The 19,169-nt window shown below is 34.4% G+C and overlaps 1 protein-coding gene across 2 annotated transcripts in view; it reads right to left on the minus strand.

Moving 5' to 3' along the window:
- LOC127966211 (tetratricopeptide repeat protein 28) overlaps positions 1 to 19,169 on the minus strand; it is a 264,693-nt gene that overhangs the window by 169,588 nt on the left and 75,936 nt on the right. The window lies entirely within an intron of this gene.

A 19,169-nucleotide genomic window follows, 5' to 3' on the forward strand; every position in this document is an offset into this window, starting at 1 on the left:
ATATTTTACGGTTCATAACTCTTGATGTCACTTGTTTTCTGAATTTTGTACTGAGATTATTTCCAGTGAAGGTCATATTATGAATCAAAAGTGTGGTAAAAACAAAAACAAAAACAAAAACATACTTTTTAGTTAATTACAAACAATTTTATTAGTACGCATACTATCTTTTTGAGAATTTAAATTAATTCATGCATAATTTATTTATACAAATTATTTTACAGTAAAATTACATTGCCTTATATATCACTGCCAATTATTGTTTAAACATATGTTTTAGGAAAAATTAAATTAGACAATGTGCTGATATGACTATGGTTTATTTAAAAATTACAGTCAAGTCATAATAACATTAAATATTTTCTGTAAACTTTTTTTTTTTTACAGTAAAATTACATACAGTGCCTTTTAACATAGACTGCTGATAAAAAAAAATATATTTTTTTTTCCTCTCTGAAAGAAGTTTCTTATTCAAATCTCCATTCTGACATTAATAAGCATTGATTTTATTGAATAGTTTATGTATTTAGTTATTTTAAATATTACGTACCCAACATTTTTGAATAGTAGTGTATGCCTCTTTGACCTTAAACACATTTTTACTAGAAAATAATTAAATAAATCACGATTATATTTAAATCAACAATAACTTTGTGGGTGACTCATAATAACTTTCACAATAACTTTTGTGCTTATAAAGTCATTAAGAGACATTATGAAATATAATACATCACAGACCATTAGTTCATGTACATTCACATACAGATACTGTAAATTAAAGCCGCACGTCATTTCTAATCTAAACCTGCATTATCTAATGAGCTGTTAAGAATTATATAATGTAATGATGTTTTGTTAATGACTTATTAATGAAAATGATTATAAACTGTCAGCAGTAAGTTAACATACAGTATGTATCATCACAGTATTGGGTGACTAATGAATTTGGTTTATTGAAGTATTTTTTGTCAGTATGCATTAACTGCATTTGTGCTCAAGGGTTATTTCAGACACTGGACTTCTTTAGTCGGGTCCAGTGTGCTTATAAAAGCAAAATCAATTACTGCATTCCCTGCTGAAAATAGCTCTGTAATATGACACCTGTTCTGTCCATCGCCGGCCGTCTTTAAAGATTCATCTCTCTGCTTGTTTACCTTGGTGTTGTGCTTCTTAAGAGAGATTTGGACGAGTCCCTGTGTCTCCGCTTGGCAAACTGCCTTAATCCTTTAATAATATTATCCTGAGGTCTGATTTCAAACACTTTAAATGGCACTGTAAGCCTTGACGGACAGGAAGAGGGCAGAGCTGCATCTCTATGTCATTTCCTGCATTTGCACACAAAACACATTGTTTTCCTAGAGCAACAATTATAGACATTAGCTACTCCATTACACATTTGCACAGTGCAATGACGAAACACACACAAAACACATTTGCACCTGCTCACTGTGCATTTTATGGAAGCCTGTTTCTGCCACTGAATGAAAAAAGAGAAAATAAAAACGTTAATTGCGACTTTTTATCTCACTATACTGAATTTTTACAATAATTGTGAGAAATACTGTAAACTCGCAATTTCAAGTTATAAAGTCAGAATTGCATGATATAAACTCGCAATTGCAAGAAAAAAGTCAGAATTTATTAAACTATAAACATTCTCGCAATTGTGAGTTTACAACTTGCGATTCTCGCATATCTAAACTTGCAATAGTACTTTATATTCATAATTACATATAACAAATAACTGCATGATACAAACTCGCAAGTCTGACTTTTTTTCAAAATTGCATGATATAAACTTACAATAACGAGTTAAGTCAGAATTGTGAGATAAAAACTCGCAATTCTGAATTTTTTCTTTTAACTGTGCATTTATATCTTGCAATTCTGACTTATTTTCTCCAAAAATACGTGATATAAATTCGCAATACTGAGATATAAAGTCAGAATTGAGTCAGAGATATAGGGCCCTATTTGACTGATCCGAGTCAGTTTAACGATGAGAAAAATGGTCGGCGTGCCCAACACATGATCTAAAAGGGTTGTCCCTATTCTCTTAATGAGTACTGGATGTGTTTGGGGCATAATGTGCAATAAACCAATCAGAGTCTCATCTCCCATTCCCTTTAAGTGCCTGTTGTGCTCAAAATCAGAGGGGAAAAAAGCATGAATCACGAAAAAGGAGTCACAATTAACTTTTTTATTTTTGTATCCAGTGCTGGAAACAAGCTTCCATAGCATTTAGAAACAAGCATGTCAAATAAAGGACAAGACCGGCACAGCTGCGGATAATAAGAGGAGTGAGACAAACACATCACCTCTATAACGACATTACAAGTTTGAACAGATATAAATGACCTCCATCAGTGTCACCTCAGAATAAAAGCACAGATGTCGCTTCAGCTGCAGTTTAAAGGGACAGATTGGACATTGTTAACCAACAATGAAGATAAACTACAGCGGCATTATTTATTCATGCATCAGCAATAAAACCTTATTAAAAGCACATTTCATCAGAACAGCACCTGTCAAATGCCATGATATCCCAATAATATCAGGTCACTTTCCAATAAAAGAGCTGCTGTACGATGCAATCCCTGTAAACATCTGAACAGCCGCTGGCAAAATCACAAGTTAAAAACACTGCCAGTTACACAGTGTTGACCTAAAAGTCATTGCATAATGGATTGCAAAATTTGATATATGGATTTAATCACAAACAGTAAACTGAGCGACAACTCTCAAAAGTTAAAACATCATCAACTGTTAATGCTTAAAAGTTCAGTTAGCAACCATCCAGAATACCATAAAAACACCCTAGAAACCACCTAGATGCAACCTAGAAACCCCACCCAGAACACCCTAGTAATGCATTAGCATGTTTAGCAAAGGTAAGCCCCACTTAAACCCTCTAAAAACTTCCCAAGTTGTGAAATCAAGGCCTGGCCTGATCTGCCAAGAGTTTCCAAGCACAACAGTGTGACAGGAAACACCGACGAATGAAAGATGTTTCTCTGAACTCCAGCTGTGCTCTGCTTTTCCCATCAGGTCAGCGCAGGACAGTAGAAGCTCTCTGAAAGCTCTTCTAGTGATTTAGAAGAAACATTCAGCATCTGTATGTTTTTTTTGTGTCACACCCCTAATCTTTGTTATTCTGCTCAAAGGAGCGACTGATGGTGAAATGAAAGGCTGGATATAGGAAATGTGCATTACAGAGATACGGCGAGTGTATAGTGTGTGCTCATGTAGGAGAGATTACACACACTCTGTCCTACACTGCCACAGACTGCATGCAACGGTTTGAATGTGATTTTCTTTCCTGTGCTGATGCATTTCCTTGTCTTTTTTAAATAGCCTTAAAATCAATGAAAATCTATTGACTGTTTCTACCACAAATCACTTTAAAAGCCCAGTTCAGCACCCCCTCTCCCACCCCAATATTTTTCAACTGACTTTATAACATGCCTCATCACACGATTCTAACTTTATATCTCTTGCAATTCTAACTTTCTTTCTCAGAACTGCATGATATAAACATGCAAGTGTGAGAAAAATGTCAGAATTGGGAGAAAAGTCAGAATTGGGACGTTGGGAATTTGTATCGGAATTGCAAGATGTAAAAATCGCAATTGTGAGTTCTAAAGTTGCAAGATATAAATATTTGCATGATGTAAAGTTGTAATTGCGAGCAAAATGTCAGAAATGTTTTCAAAATGTTCAAAATTTTTCTTGCTTTTTAAAGTTTATACCATGCATTTCTGAAAAAAATCTGAATTGCAAGACATAAAATCGCAATTGCGAGTTATAAAGTCAGAATTGCATAATACATAGTCACAATCATGTGATATGACAAGACATAAATTGCAACTTTATATCACGCAATTTGGATTTTGAAGATGTAAACTCGCAATTGGAAGAAAAAAGTCAGAATAGCATGTTTATATTTCACAGTTCACTGCAAGATATAAATTTGCCATTATGTGAGAATGTCAGAACTGTGAGATAAATATTAACAATTACTTGGAAGTCAATGGCTACCGTCAACTGTTTGGCTACCAACATTCATCAAAAATCTTCTTGTGTGTTCGGCAGGAGGAGGAAACTCACACAGGTTTTTGAAAAAAGGGAATTTTCATTTTTTGGTGAACTATCCCTTTAATGCACATCACAATTGCAATTCCTGAAATCACAGGTGGGAGGTTTTATTGGAGGGAGATCTTTATTTTAGAAAGCATATTATTGGTTAAAAAGTAATATAAGCTCATGCAAACAAAATGAGTCAGTTTTTGGTCTCTGAGGAGAAAATGTTTTAAATATGTATTGTATATTTGGCAGTACATCAATATATGCATGACATGAACTAAAAGCCACAAAACTCCAATTCTGATTGCATGCCATTTTTAATACATTGCTATGAAAACAGAATTTGCAGTCGCATGTCTTTGGATATGATATAATGCACTGAATCAAAGCAGCAAACTCAATGTTATTTGCTGAAAATCCCTCTAGGTTTGTTCTCACCCGAAATGAATCAGAACTGTTTAAAGCAACTTGGTAAACAAGAATATTCACGCATATTGTGACGATTCCAAGACCTTGGGAAACATCTTTGTGTGTGAGAGCAGTTGCAGAGCGACGAGGCCTTGGGCTATAATGAGAGCTGCTAATTAATGTTGTGCAGCATATCTCCCAGCCACAGTGGCTCTATCTTCAGACAGCAGCTCGACTCTCTCGCTCGCTGACGAAGAAGAGGAGGAGGGGTCTGAAACAGACACCTCAGCTCTTCAAACACAAAAGATGCAACAAGCCTTTCTAAGAGCCAGCAGCTGCTCCACCTTTACTCTCAGCCCAACTAATGGATCTCAATGGAACCCTCCCGCTCTGATGAAGATGTATTGAGTTGTTGGGTGCCCTGGAGATACAGCCTTATTCCCAGGAGGAAGGAAGCGGTCAGATGGGTCATTCTGCTGTAAACCGTGCGTGAGGGACAGTTGGAGGTCAGGAGGACACATCCCTAATCCGGCTGTTCATCGTTCGACCTGGAGAAAGTGGGGTCTACATGCAACCCTGCAAAAATCATCTTCAGTGGCTCTACAGTACAAAACAAGGATTTCTGTGTTCTTGAAGTCTAAAGTATTGGTTTCTGGGATTTATGATGTCTAGAACATTGGTTTGAGGTTCTGTAAAGTCTAACATTATCCTGTAATATATAAAATATGGCTTTCTGGGTTCTGTAAAGTTAAAAAGAATGTTTTGTAAAGTGTAAAATAATGGTAAACTCTTAAATGTTGATTTCCTGGTTCTGTAAGTCTAAAAATTGTTCTGCGAAGACTGAAATACTGGTTTATGGATTCTGTAAAGTTTAAAATATTGGTTTCTGTGTTCTGTAAAGTCTAAAATATTGATTTATTGGTTCTCTAAAGTCCAAAAAATGTTCTGTAAAATTACATATATTGGTTTCTGGGTTTCATAAAGTCTAAAATATAGAATTCTTGGTTCTGTAAAGTCCAAACATTGTTCTGTAAAAATTGTTGTTTTCTGAGAACTGTAACATCTGAAAAGTTTCTGTAAAGTACTGGTCTCTAGGTTCTGCAAAATAAAAATAAAAAAGTTCTTTAAAGGCTGATAATTGTTCTGTAAAGTCTAAAATATATAATTATAGGTTGGGTAAAATCTAAAATATTAATTTCTCAGTTCTGTAAATTGTCTACAAATTGTCCTGCAAAGTCCCTGTCCTCCAACCTCCTGACTATTTTTTGTTTTTAAAGTATCCCCCACCGTTGATGATTTATCATATCCCAGTGGGAAATCAAGCCTCTTCCAATTATTATCCAAGTTGAATGTCAACTACATAATGTAAAAAACTCACAGTGTAAAATGTTCTTTGTGCAACTTCACCCAGAAAATGAACATTCTGTCATGATTGAGTCTTCTCTCTTTCTCTTCAGCTGAACACAAAAACATGTTTTGCTGATGCTGACACCTTGTCAAGGGGCTGTCAAGCTCCACAAAGGACACAATATCACACTATTTCTCCTGAAGACATGATATCTTTATATAAAGAAAAAACTGAAATGCACATCATAATTCTTTGATAATCAAATCTGATTCATACTCTGCATATACAAGCTTGCTCTGAACTGATGCATCTTCACGTAAAGGTAAGTGACTTACTGTATGAGAGCTACTATAAAATTTGATTGCATGTAAAACAACATCTTGGTCACACTGCTTTTGCGTTCCTTAGAAGAAAGAAACAACCACTGGTTTCAAAATAACACAAGGGTGGGTAAACGATGACTTAATTTTCCTTTCAAAAGGTTCTTGTATGACATCAGGCTGTAAAATCCTCTAATTGGAGGCTTTATTTTCAAGAGCGTGCTCAACCAAGCAAAGATACAGACCGGTGGGAACAGATCCCTGAGGAGAAACACTCTCTTGGAGCACCATCAAACTGTCGCCCACTATTAGATATCCTGACCTTACAGACAGATTATTTGCCTCTGCCACAAGCCAATCAAATGACCCCGAGGGCAATTAGATTTAGAACAGAATTACCTTCAGTTCCCCGGGTCATATGCTAATTTAATTCTGGTTTGTCACCCCAGTTGAGTTTAGCTGGTTTGGGTCTGTAAACACTGACCGTGTGAGACTCTACGGCCTCCTGGAGCGCTGCCACCATTGTGTAGCACCATCAGTCCAAAAAAAAACAGCCTTCGATCTGATTGTACTACTGTAGTTTCCAGCGGATGCATGGGTTTGTGTTTTTCCACCATTCGATTTATTCTTCAATTGTCCGATATAGAGCAACCAGCTCTAGATTTATATTTTTATAACTATATTTATTCTTGAAAAGTAAAACATAGACTAAAGACTCGACCCTCTTCCTGTTCAATATCTTTTCCGGAATATGCATATTTATGCATTTATGTTGCAGGGCCTCAACACGACACAACCCTCGTTTAAAATTCAACAGTTTAATCAATAATTCATATATTGTCAAACACACTGCGCCGCTCTGACAAATGTCAAGGATTTTCTCATCAGAGTCCCAAGGGTGCCACTGTTGTTAAGATACCAAATGAATATCTGCCATTAAACGAGGCGACGCCATTAGAGAAAATGAGACAGACGTTGTAAACAGAGCACCTCCACCTCTCGGAGAAAACACTGAAGCCACGGGATTCTCTTCTTGTGCTTTACGTCCCGCTTTTCACATTCTGATAATGGCCATAATCAGTCTTGCTAGTAGATATAGAGACTTCATTAGTTGCATCAGCTGCATAAGGCAAGCATTACTATTACTATTTCTAATACTAAACCTTTTAATCTGAATATTACACTTTGGTGAATAACCCTTACTATATTTTTGTGCTTGCAAGAAAGCAGATAAATGGCAAAAAAAAAAACAAGCAAAAAATGACATACATTAAAGGAGGCACTTAAGTCATGACAACAGACCATAATATCGGGAAAACTTAGCAAGCACATAGCAACACACTAGCAACTGTTAAAAATGGCTCAGAAGACCCTAAAACCACATAATTCAATTGACTGCATTCATCAGCTGCTTGAAAGTCCAAGCAACTACTCAAAATGTCTTGCTGTATAGCAATGCACTGGAAACCACCTACAACAGGTTAGCGTTGTTGCATCACGTTTTGCATATGTGCATAGAGAAAGATTCAGAATTGTTCTTTGTATTGGATTATTTTGTCCACTTATAACAGCTATTTCCAATTACTATAATGAATGCAGTGCCATTTATCTACAAAGAGATGCTATTTATATAAAAATACTTTATGCAAAAACACAGGGCCCTTTAAAGCTGCGTTTAATAATTCATCTGCACTGGATATTGATGTAACGGAGTTCAACATGCTGTTTAAATCAACACGGCTGTTAAAGAGCAGTCGGGTTTCATCTGAACCCAGATCAATAACAACACAGCACAGCGGAGCCACAAACGCACTCTGAAGACGCTAACAAAGAGAAAGCCAGGGTTTGTGTGGGTCCCTTGGTGTTGGCAGAGATAACAGCATTTACAACTTAGTGTGTGTGAGTGCACGTGTGTGTTTATGGCTTTAAATGTGTGTTTGTGTGTGAATTGTTTGGGCTAATGTGGCTGTTAGTCCAAAAAGCCAAATAAATATACCACATTCTCAGCAACTAACACATTAAACCCAAGCAGATTTTTTTTTAGATGCGCCACTTTAGAAATGCTGAGATGCACTACCACTTAAAAGCCAGGGATTCAGTAAGATTTCTTGTTTTTGAGTATCTAATGCTCACCAAATCTGCATTTAATTGATTAAAAATACAGTAAAAACCATGATGTTTTGAAATAATATTACAATTTAAAATAAGTGTTTTCTATTTAAATATATATTTTTCTTTCCTGTGAGTAATCATTACTCCAGTCAAGTCAGATATACAGTGTATATATATATATATATATATATATATATATATATATATATATATATATATATATATATATATATATATATGCGGTTGATTTTCTTTTTAATGTACTAACAGTTTCTATGTACTAAAATAACTGAAAATAAAACTGAGATAAAACAAAAGAAATAAATTAAATAGAAGACAAAAAAATCTGAGCATATTTACTTCAATCTGAACTAAATTTATAAGTTTAAATATTATCGTTTTTCCCATTTTTTCTTGAAAATATTAATAAAAACCATACTAGCATATTAATGATAGTACAATAACACACACAGACTGAAAGCCGCAGAACTGAATTTACGGATCTTTAAAGTGAAGCTAAGCGCTCAATACATCAAAGAGAAACTACGAGGGTCAAATCCAGCGCAAGCATCGAGGCTAGAATCAGATGAATCAGACACGGCTCTCATTCATAATCAGATGTGTATCAGACGTACAGATGAGGTAGGAAACGTACGATTTATCACCTGATGCTGAGATACCGGCACACGTGACACCCTCGGACATGTCTCTACTAACAAACCCTAACCCCAGCAGCAGAGGAGGACTGGAGCTCCTCACAGCGCTCACACACCTGCTGCTCACGCCTGTAAAACCTGCAAGTCTCACCTCCGTCTGATTCTGAGCAGATGTGTGAACCACGCTTGACAGCCGTGAGGAGCGCTGGGCATTCGGCAGGTTTATTTATGGCATCGCAGGTTATTGAAATAAAGCTTACTGTATAATTAGAGCTAAAATAGCTTTTATAGTCATGTCAAAAGCTGCGAAGGCAATCAAACTCTACAGTATTTTGATGCAAACTCATCTGCAACTTAATGTAGTGATATGGCAAATGCTAATACTTTGTGTGTTGTTGATGCATTTACATGGTAATATTAATCAATTGTCATAAAGTGTGTACATGCACAACAAAACAGCAGCTTACTGTCAGGTTAAAACTGTTTAAAAGACACTTGATATTCAGTAATATTAGCGATTGGACTTCACTGAATGAATCGAGCTGAATAAGTACACTTGATTTCAGTGGAGATGCTTTATAGCTGAAATGAACTGATGAATTTTGCAACACTGAACTGAATCAACACTGAACTAAAGTGAGAAGAAAAATTGCACTGTTGCCTTCAGTAAAACTGTTTATTGTGTAGTTGAACTGATCTTTTTTCAGAATTTATTAACTTTACTCAACCACTGAACTGAATCAACACTCAATTGTCTTTTAAGAGTTGCTTTCAGGTATAATTTGAATTTGCATTATATTTAATGTTTGCATTTTTGATCCTGTTATTCTCCAGTTTATTTCTGTGAAACTGCTCTGAAATCTGTATTGTGTAAAGCCATATATAAATAAAAGACCCGACATTAATTATTTTGAAACAAAAGTACATAAATTAATAACTTTATAAATAAGGTATTATTATTATTATGTATTACATAATTGTTTAGTATATAATTTTAATATTAATATATTAATTAAAATAAATAAATAGATATAATTAAAATAATAATAATAATAATAATAACAAATATAAATATATTTATTAATATTTTTAATAAAAAAAATAAATGCATGCAATTATTAAATAAAATAATGCATTATTAAAAATAAAGATTAACAAGACTTTAGATGCTGCACAAGCTGAACACTGTTAAACGTGTTTACAAGCAGTGAAATCAGGCTGATTAGGTTTTGATGAAACCATTTATGACCTTTATCTGCTAAATCAACACCGTTTAAAATGTTTACATGACCTTATGTGCTGTCAGGGGTGTTAAGCAAATTCAGTGTGAGGCTGTGCATGCAAACACACTCGCTGTTTAAATCTACGAACATTTTTCTAACTTCTACATGATAAACAATTTTGGTAATGTGCTAAATAAAAGCGAAATCCAGTGCTTTGCTGAATCACGGAAGAGTTTGTCTCAGATGTGTTGGTTCTCTCCTAATGTTGCTTCTCTGGCCGTGCTCTTACGGTTATTATTCCTCCTGATCCTCGTGTTGTTCTGAAAGAGAAATGAAAGCCTAGAAAGCCCAGAAAAGCTCTTTCTCCAGCCATAAATAAGGCTGAACTGGAGTGTTTCCGCCCCTCTTTTGTCTTTGAACTTCAGCGCTGTTCTGTGTCAGATTCTCTCATTCTTTCATGTCGAAGCGAATGCGCGCCGCTCGTGTCTTTCTCTGCGTGTGCGTGGGGAGCGTGGGGCCGTAATGGGCTTAAAGCAGGCTTGAGGTTAGTATCAAAGTCTTGAACCTGATAATAAGTAAAATCCCCCTTTTGTGGCTGTGGGAAAAAGCGGCTTCTCTGAGTTAACAAGCATGAGATGTTTGGGCTCTCTCTGGCAGCTCTATTTGTCACGCCTGTTCATGTGATTGCAGCACACCAACTTTTCTTGCTATTTATTTCTTTTTTACTCTCTTTCTTTCCATCGCAGAGGTTATTGTGACTTTCGGAATAAGAAACTGGGAGGCTGTTTTACACAAATGTATGACCATTGTAAAGATGCTACAGTATACAGTGTGTGTGTGTGTGTGTGTGTGTGTTTCTATATATATATGCCTTGCAAATGTATTCATACCCCTTCATTTTTTTCACGTTTTGTTGTGTTGCTGCCTTATGTTAAACTGCTTTGAAAGGGTCATGAATCCCCTCCAAAAAAAAATTTTTATTTTATTTTTTAACATGTTAACAGATATATACGTGTTGCACATTGTTTAAAACCGTAATAGCGGTCACAAAATATGTTGCAAAGTGGAAACTGGTCATTTCTGCACTTCTTGGGTCCATTCTTTCATTCGGTTTAAAAAGTTACGTTCAAGGCATGTGGCATGTGCTCATTGGCTGCGTGGCTGCACATTAGGCATTTACGTCACTGGCTTGAGCTCCCATTATTCATGAGCAATGTAACATTATACTGTACATGACAAAGGACTCATCTAATCCAATACCTGCGTCGTGATTTGCATGAGCTATCCCAGTATTCATGCACTGGAAAGTAGCACTCATGTTAAAAGATCTCACTGTAGAGCTCAGAAACAGGTGTGCATCAAGCCACACATCTGGAGAAGAGTTCAGACAAAGATTCTGCTTCACTGAAGGTTCACAGAAGCATGTAGTCTCCGTTACTCTTAATGGAAGAAGTTTGAAACAACCAGGACTCTTCATAGAGCTGGGACGTCCTGGCCGAACTGAGCAACTGTTGGAGAGGGGCTTTGGGTAGTGTGGAAACCAAGGACCTGATGGTCACTCTAGTTATCCTCCATGATCATATGTGGAGATAGGAGAAATCTACAGAAGGACAAACATCACTGCAACACTCCGCTGATCCAGTCTTTATGACTCAATCCTCTCTTCAGTTAAGACACATGAAAACACACTTGGAATTTACAAAAATAATCACCCAAAGGACCCTGGGACTCTGAGAAACAAGATTATCTGGTCTGATGAACCTCAATTCCAAGCAACATGTTTGAAGGAAGCCAGCTCTAATCATCACCTGCAGAGTAGCATCCCAAAAGTGAAGTGTGCTGGTAGCAGCCTCATGCTGAGGGACTGTTCTTCAGCAGCAGGGACTGAGGCCCTGTCCACACACATTTTTTATCGGATAGGCGTTTCGTCCACACGGATCCGGTGTTTTCGTAAGGTGAAACCGCTATTTTTTTAAACCGGGTCCCAGAGTGGATAAATTTGAAAACGCCGTCTTTGCGTTTTCGTCTGGACGGCTAATCCATATATTTTCTGAAACGATGACGTCATCAGCCCACATCTCCCCCCTAGTCAGACACCTCTACGTCACGTAACAGCCACAAAAACATGAACAAACCCTGAACGATTGTCTTTTTATTAACTAACATTAACACTGATTAATAAATCTATTGTTCCATGTTTGTTTGTGTACCACGCGCAAGGTTTATGAGCATAGTCCAAGTCTTCTTCTCTGTTTTTAGTGTATCTCTGTGGCAGAATTACAGCGCCACATACTGGTCTGGCATGTATGGTGTATGTAGTGTAGATTGATGTGGAGAAAAATCGTTTAAAGAAGTTTATCATAAGGCAGCAACATAATAAAATTAAGAGGTATGAATACTTTCACAAGGCAAGGTGTGTGTGTTTAAATTTAAATTTAAATGTATGCATTTAGCAGACGCTTTTATCCAAAGCATATCATATGTAAAATGTATATATATATATATATATATAAAACATACCATCAAAATTAACTAATTAAAAATAAAAGTGACAGTACATAAATATTAATATTTATATATATATATATATATATATATATATATATATATATATATATAAATTATTGTCCAATCAAATGCTCTCTAGAAAGAGATGCCCCTCCCCCAGTACCACCTGCCACTGCATGTACAAGCAAAATGTCCCTCCCATAAATCCCTGTTTTAACAGGAATATCGACACTGGAATAAACAAACAAACTGTCTTTAAATATATCTAAATACATCTTAAAACATAAAAGGCTTTTCAATGGTTGACCAAAGAAAGGCGATAAAAACATTTACAACTATCAATGAAAAAATGTCTTTCACCAAGATCAAGGAATACAATAACTTTAATTTTTGATCAGATGAAAAATGAGTGTCAAATTATCAGAATGGAGCCTGATGGTTTTAATAATATAATATAATATAATATAATATAATATAATATAATATAATATAATATAATATAATATAATATAATATAATATAATATAAGAATTATTTAATATTTTTGTTATATTATTATTTATTTTGTTATCATTATTGTTATATGTTATTTATTTATATAAGCAAGCTACATCTAAATATTTTAAATATATATACTGTATGTGTGTGTATTTATACATAATTAACAGTACACACATATTATATAAACAAAAACTTTTATTTTGGATGTGATTAATCGCGATTAACCGTTTGACAGCACTAATAAATATAAAACTGGTTGAAATGATGAGCTAAATGTTTAAATTCTAATAAACACAATTTTCCCTTTATGAAACGTTGATGATTCCAGCGTGGCTCTAAAAACTAATTACACCCAGAGCGGCCTTCTCATAAGACTGCATAATGGAAAATGTATTCACTGGTTCCTTCCATTTGTCTGAAAGTTTAAGGACTTTAACTGGCTGCTTTAGCTAAAACAGTTGCACAAGTCTAACAGGATGATTGGAAGCCTGTAGACCTCACAAGGACATTTATTAAACAAATAGCCCTGCGCCGCGGCAGAGCGGGAGAAACCGACACATCTAACTCCATAATTCAATTGCTTTCCCGCTCGCCACCAATACAGCGTATTACCAGCTACGAGAGCATTTATCAGGTGGAGAGAGCCGAGAGCAGAGGAGCATCGTGCATATTTCATGATGATGTGAGAACTACAGAAACAAGAACTTCCTGACAGAAACTTCTGCAGGAGATCCACACTGACTTCAGGCTGAGATGAAGAACATCAGACCATCTAATGAACCCATCCATCTCAACTCAGAGCATTTCTGGAGAGAAGCAGACGACTGCTTGTGTAACGTGTCTATTAAAACGCAGATGGGTAATGTAATGGATGTGGGACGGCCGTGATGAGCGAGAGGACTGTAGAAACTCTTGCTCTCATATTACGTTCGAACAGATCTGTCTTTATTTGTGTTCAAAACTCACAACTTTCAAAACTCTTTTAAGGAGTTTTTGTCTACTGAAAGTTATCTGCTAAGATGATCCTTTAGCAGAATGGCATCGTTTTCAGGTGACATTACAAAAAATATAAAAATAAATAAATAAAAAAATTATATATATATATATATATATATATATATATATATATATATTTTTTTTTTTTTTTTTTTTTTTTTTTTTTTTTATTATTATTATTTTTTTTTTTTTTTTTTTTTTTTTTTTGAGAGAGTCAAAATTGCTAAATATATTAAGATGTGGATTTTCAGACAAAATATTTAATTAATTAATTTATTTATCTAATTTTCCTAGTGGTGGATAGTTTTTCTTCTTGTTTTAATTATACATTTCAACAATTAGTTTATTGAATGTTTTGAATAATAAATAATTTTTCAAGATCATTAGTAAACAATAAATATTTCTAAACAAATGTATATTTAAATATTTATATATACATACATTTTTTTTAAGGTTTATTAGTAACATTTATCATGCTTCATCATTATTTAACATTATTAGTAATATAATTTTTCTGGTTTATTAGTGTAAAAATAAATACTACTAATATATTTTTAGTTTATCTATTAATATTCTAAAATGCGTTTTAAAAAGTAAAAAAAAAAAAAATTGTAATGCAAAAAAAAAACTCTATAGATATTAAATTAATGTTATATTATATTATATTTTCAAAGAGTTTAGGGTGGCAGCATTCAAGTATCTTTCAACTATCACAATGTTATTAATAAATGATATTTATTTAAAGTAATATTTTAGCATACCAATAAATATTTTATTACAAAAATTAAGATTTGCAGATGTTTTAAGATTTTTCCACATTTTTTCTAACCTGCAGTTACGCTACTGAATTTCTCTACTTTAGTTAGTTACTAGTCCTGCTCTGCAGTGTCTGATCTCCCGCTGCCTGGGACTTCTCCTGTCCCCTCTGATCAGCTCCAGCCACAGACTCCCGCCGAGGTCAGGATGAAGGGACAGAGCTGTGGGCGACAGAAGAGCGTGAACAAACGGCCTGGTCAGAACAGACCGAGCATGACATGACATCCTGAGATCTAGATGACGTGAACTTCCAAAATGAACACTCATCAGAGCTGGTTTATTCAGAAATACCACAGCTGAAGAGTAAGAATAACCTTGCTGATGTAAGTGATGAGAAACGCAGTGAGACGTTTACCATCTTCCGAGATGATTAAAGTGTTGTTTCCACCAGAGCTTCAGGTGCTGACACAAATGCAGAATATTCCTGGCTTAAAGCCATCAAGACCAAAATCATCAAGGGTTCCTGTGACAGCTTCACCGAGGCAAAGAGACTCGGATATGCACCGCTTGTCAGAAATATGCCAGAACAAAAAAAATATCTAAAAGTAAAACACAAAAGTGTTTAATTTCTGAAAACTAAATCTCACAGTTTAGTCATCATTTTCAGATGACACCATCATCCAAACTTTATGTTGCATTGCAATTATACTAAATATTATAATGATGATTTTAATATCATATTCAATATTTTAATACAATTTCCAAAAGCGTTATTTTGGACATCTTACTTTAACAATAAATAGGTCTAATAAACTGTATAATATTTTATTATATATATATATATTAGTTCTGTCAAACGATTAAATCGCATCCTAAAAAGAAATGTTTTTGTGTACATAACATATGTATGTATACTGTGTTTATTTATTATGTATATATAAACACACACTCATTTGGAAAATATTTACATGTATATATTTATATTCATATAGTTTACATGTAAATATATTTCATATAAAAAAAAATATTTTTCTTATATATAGGTGAATGTGTGTATTTATACTGTATATACATTACAAATATACACAGCACACACATATTACTTTTTAATATTAATATAACTTTAGATTTTAAATAGATTTTAATCTATTAATTTTAATTAAATAATTCTTCATACGATAAATGCATTTATTTTATTATAGAATTAAATGATATCCATACATTTAATAATATACATGTTTAAAATAATTATTTAATATGGACAAATAAGTGACGAATGAGGAATAAGTAAACAAACAAATAAATTAATAAATGGAGTATTACATTTTAATAGTGCATAATCCATAATGGCGATAAACTCATAGGTTATGAACAACAGCATTCAACTAATATTAAATTACACAACAATGAAAATACAATGATTAAAAGATTTTTTTTCTTTTAAAACTTCTTGTGGAATATCTCTGACATTTAGCCACCAAACAAAACAAAGTCTACAGTAGAATTTAAAGCAGCCATCACTTTCAACTAAACTAAAGCTCGTTCTGGCCTCTGAAAGATCAATATTAGCAGTTCATTTCACACCAACACAAGTTTAAAACTTTACAGCGAACCAGTGATGAGTGACAAGTCATCTCGATTTACCGCGACTGAAAAATGAGGCCCACGGGTGTGAACGGCCCTGTGCCACTCACTCATACGTGTGTGTGTGTGTGAGAGCAGCTTAATCTAGCGTTATGATCAAAGCCCCTCCATTGTGCTTCTGTTGTAAGAGACTCTCACGAGAACTGAAAGATTAATGTTGGCATCAATCAGTCAGTTTAGAGGAATCTCTTCATCAGGTCTGAACTAAGCCACGCTGCTACGGCACACGACGACTCCTCGAGAACAAAGACAGTGAATGTCATTGAATCTGGGGAGGTTTTGGGAAGTGTGAATGCCAAAATAATAGCCAGGCAGGTTTTGTGCAGGTGGCGTGCTGTCAGCGTATCCCAGGCATTATCTCAGTGCTGTTTCTGTTCCTGTCAGGAATCACATTCAAGCTTTTCACTCTTGTGTTGCACATTTCACGCCCTGCTCTTCAGCGGCACACTGGTCATCAATCACAGCGTGGCTCCGCCCCTGACAGCCGGCTGGCAGCCAATCACGAGCGGCGGCTGGTGACATGTTCATTTTGAGTAAGTCACCTAAACATCTTACTGGAAAGTGATGGAGACGAGAGACGTGCTGAACAAACCTGAGCAGAGTACATCAGAGAGAAAACTGCAACTTATAAATCATTTCACTTAACTGAAATCAAATACAACAGAAATGTATAAATATAAATTTTAGATGTTAAAGTTTTTTTTTAATGCTTTGCCATCTAATTGACATGAAGCTGAAGTGTAAAAAATTACTAAAGTAAACTAATTCAAAGTTAAATATAAATTAAAAATTATAAGTAAGGGAAATTACAAAAGTACATAAAATGAAAAAAATAAAAATAAACTAAATGGAAACTGTAAACAATTTGAGCTAATTTAAAATATTAATAAATAATGCAAAATGATAAGGGGTGTTTAAATAACACTGTTCAAGAAATACATTCTGTGATTTCTTGAGTCTGAACCTCTGACTCTGAACAAATCAATATTTTGAAAGGGTTCTTCTTGAACAATAAATAATAATAATAATAATAATAATAATGAATATAATACAAATAGAAAATAATAATAATAAGTATATTATGTTAAATAAAATATTTAAACTAATTATGTTCTAAGAATATTTTTAAAAATAAATGTTAATATAGAATATATTTTTATATATTTTTTCAAATATCTAAACAACTTAACATATTACAGTGGGGTAAGAGAATACATCATCTGAAATCATATCTAAATATCTTATTCATTTAAATGCTTAATGTTTGTGTGTGTGTGTATATATATATAATACTCTTTCTTGAATGATACAATGAATATATGAATGATTCATAAGATCAACTGGTCAGTTTTTATGAGTACCAGTTTCGGACAGCAAATTCACTCACTTAACAGATTCATTCAAAGGAATCAGTTCAAAAGAGTCACGGGTTCATGAATCAGACTACACTGGTCAAAACAGTACTGTAATAATATTATTATAATATATTATTTGGTATATTTACACTAAGGCTTCGAAAAAATGTATAAAACAATCATTAACACACTAGTTAGGCTGAATAGGAATCAGAAGCAGATTTCCCATCAGTCCCTGCAGTGATGCTGTGTCTTGGCACACGCGGGCTGATGTAATGGCCGTGTAAAGCATTGTGAAGGAACCCAAAAGCATGGATTAAAGCAGAGTTTGGAAAGCAGGATGAGGCCGGAGAGAAAGCAGTCCTCCCTCGCTTCTCCACACAATGCAGCCAACTTCCTGTTCCCCCACAGGAAGTGAGTTGGAACCAAATACCCCCCCCCCCCCCCACCTCCCCCAGGGAACAGCAGCTGTGACTGCAGCCATCAGCGCCGGTCTATTCAGCAGCTCGAGGCTGTTTTCATTATACAAACACATGTACACTTACACACAAACGCACTCATACCTAGAAAACACACACACACACACACACACACACTGCAGGCTAATAAAACACGACAGCTTTGATGAATTTATGAAGCTGCGTTTGCACTAAGACCCAACAGACGCTGCTTACCCTGCTGAAAAATGACATGATCTCAAGCACTTATTTTAATGCTAAATTTCTAACAAGATACACTTTGTAGAAGTGAAATCCACTGGATGATTTGTTTACAGATTAATTGGAAACAAACTGATCATCACATAAGCCTGGAAAAAAATGAGTTTGGAAGTTGTAATTAATAATGGCTATTTTATTTTTTGTTTTATTTTAATAATAATTACTTTTAAAAGCTCCAAACAATGTCAAAATAACTATATATAGGGTTTTATATATTTACACAAATATAATTTATTGAAATCTAAAAACATAATATATAATATCAATTATTTTAAATGTTTTCATATAAAGATTTGAATAAATATATTAATATAAATGTATATAAAATATATACGAAAAATACAAATATATAAAATACATGTAAATATTTTTATTACAAACATGTAAACATTCAAAAAAATAAACTATTATTTAGTATGTATTAAATTTGCATACTGGTAATAAACAATACCAACACACCATGACAGAAGATACTCCTCATCCAGTCAGCGTGTGAATGCAACAGGCTTTCCATGACAAAAATACATTCTCAAAATACAC

The sequence above is a fragment of the Carassius gibelio genome, chromosome B10 (genome assembly GCF_023724105.1).
Source record: "Carassius gibelio isolate Cgi1373 ecotype wild population from Czech Republic chromosome B10, carGib1.2-hapl.c, whole genome shotgun sequence".
In the NCBI taxonomy this organism is placed as follows: domain Eukaryota; kingdom Metazoa; phylum Chordata; class Actinopteri; order Cypriniformes; family Cyprinidae; genus Carassius; species Carassius gibelio.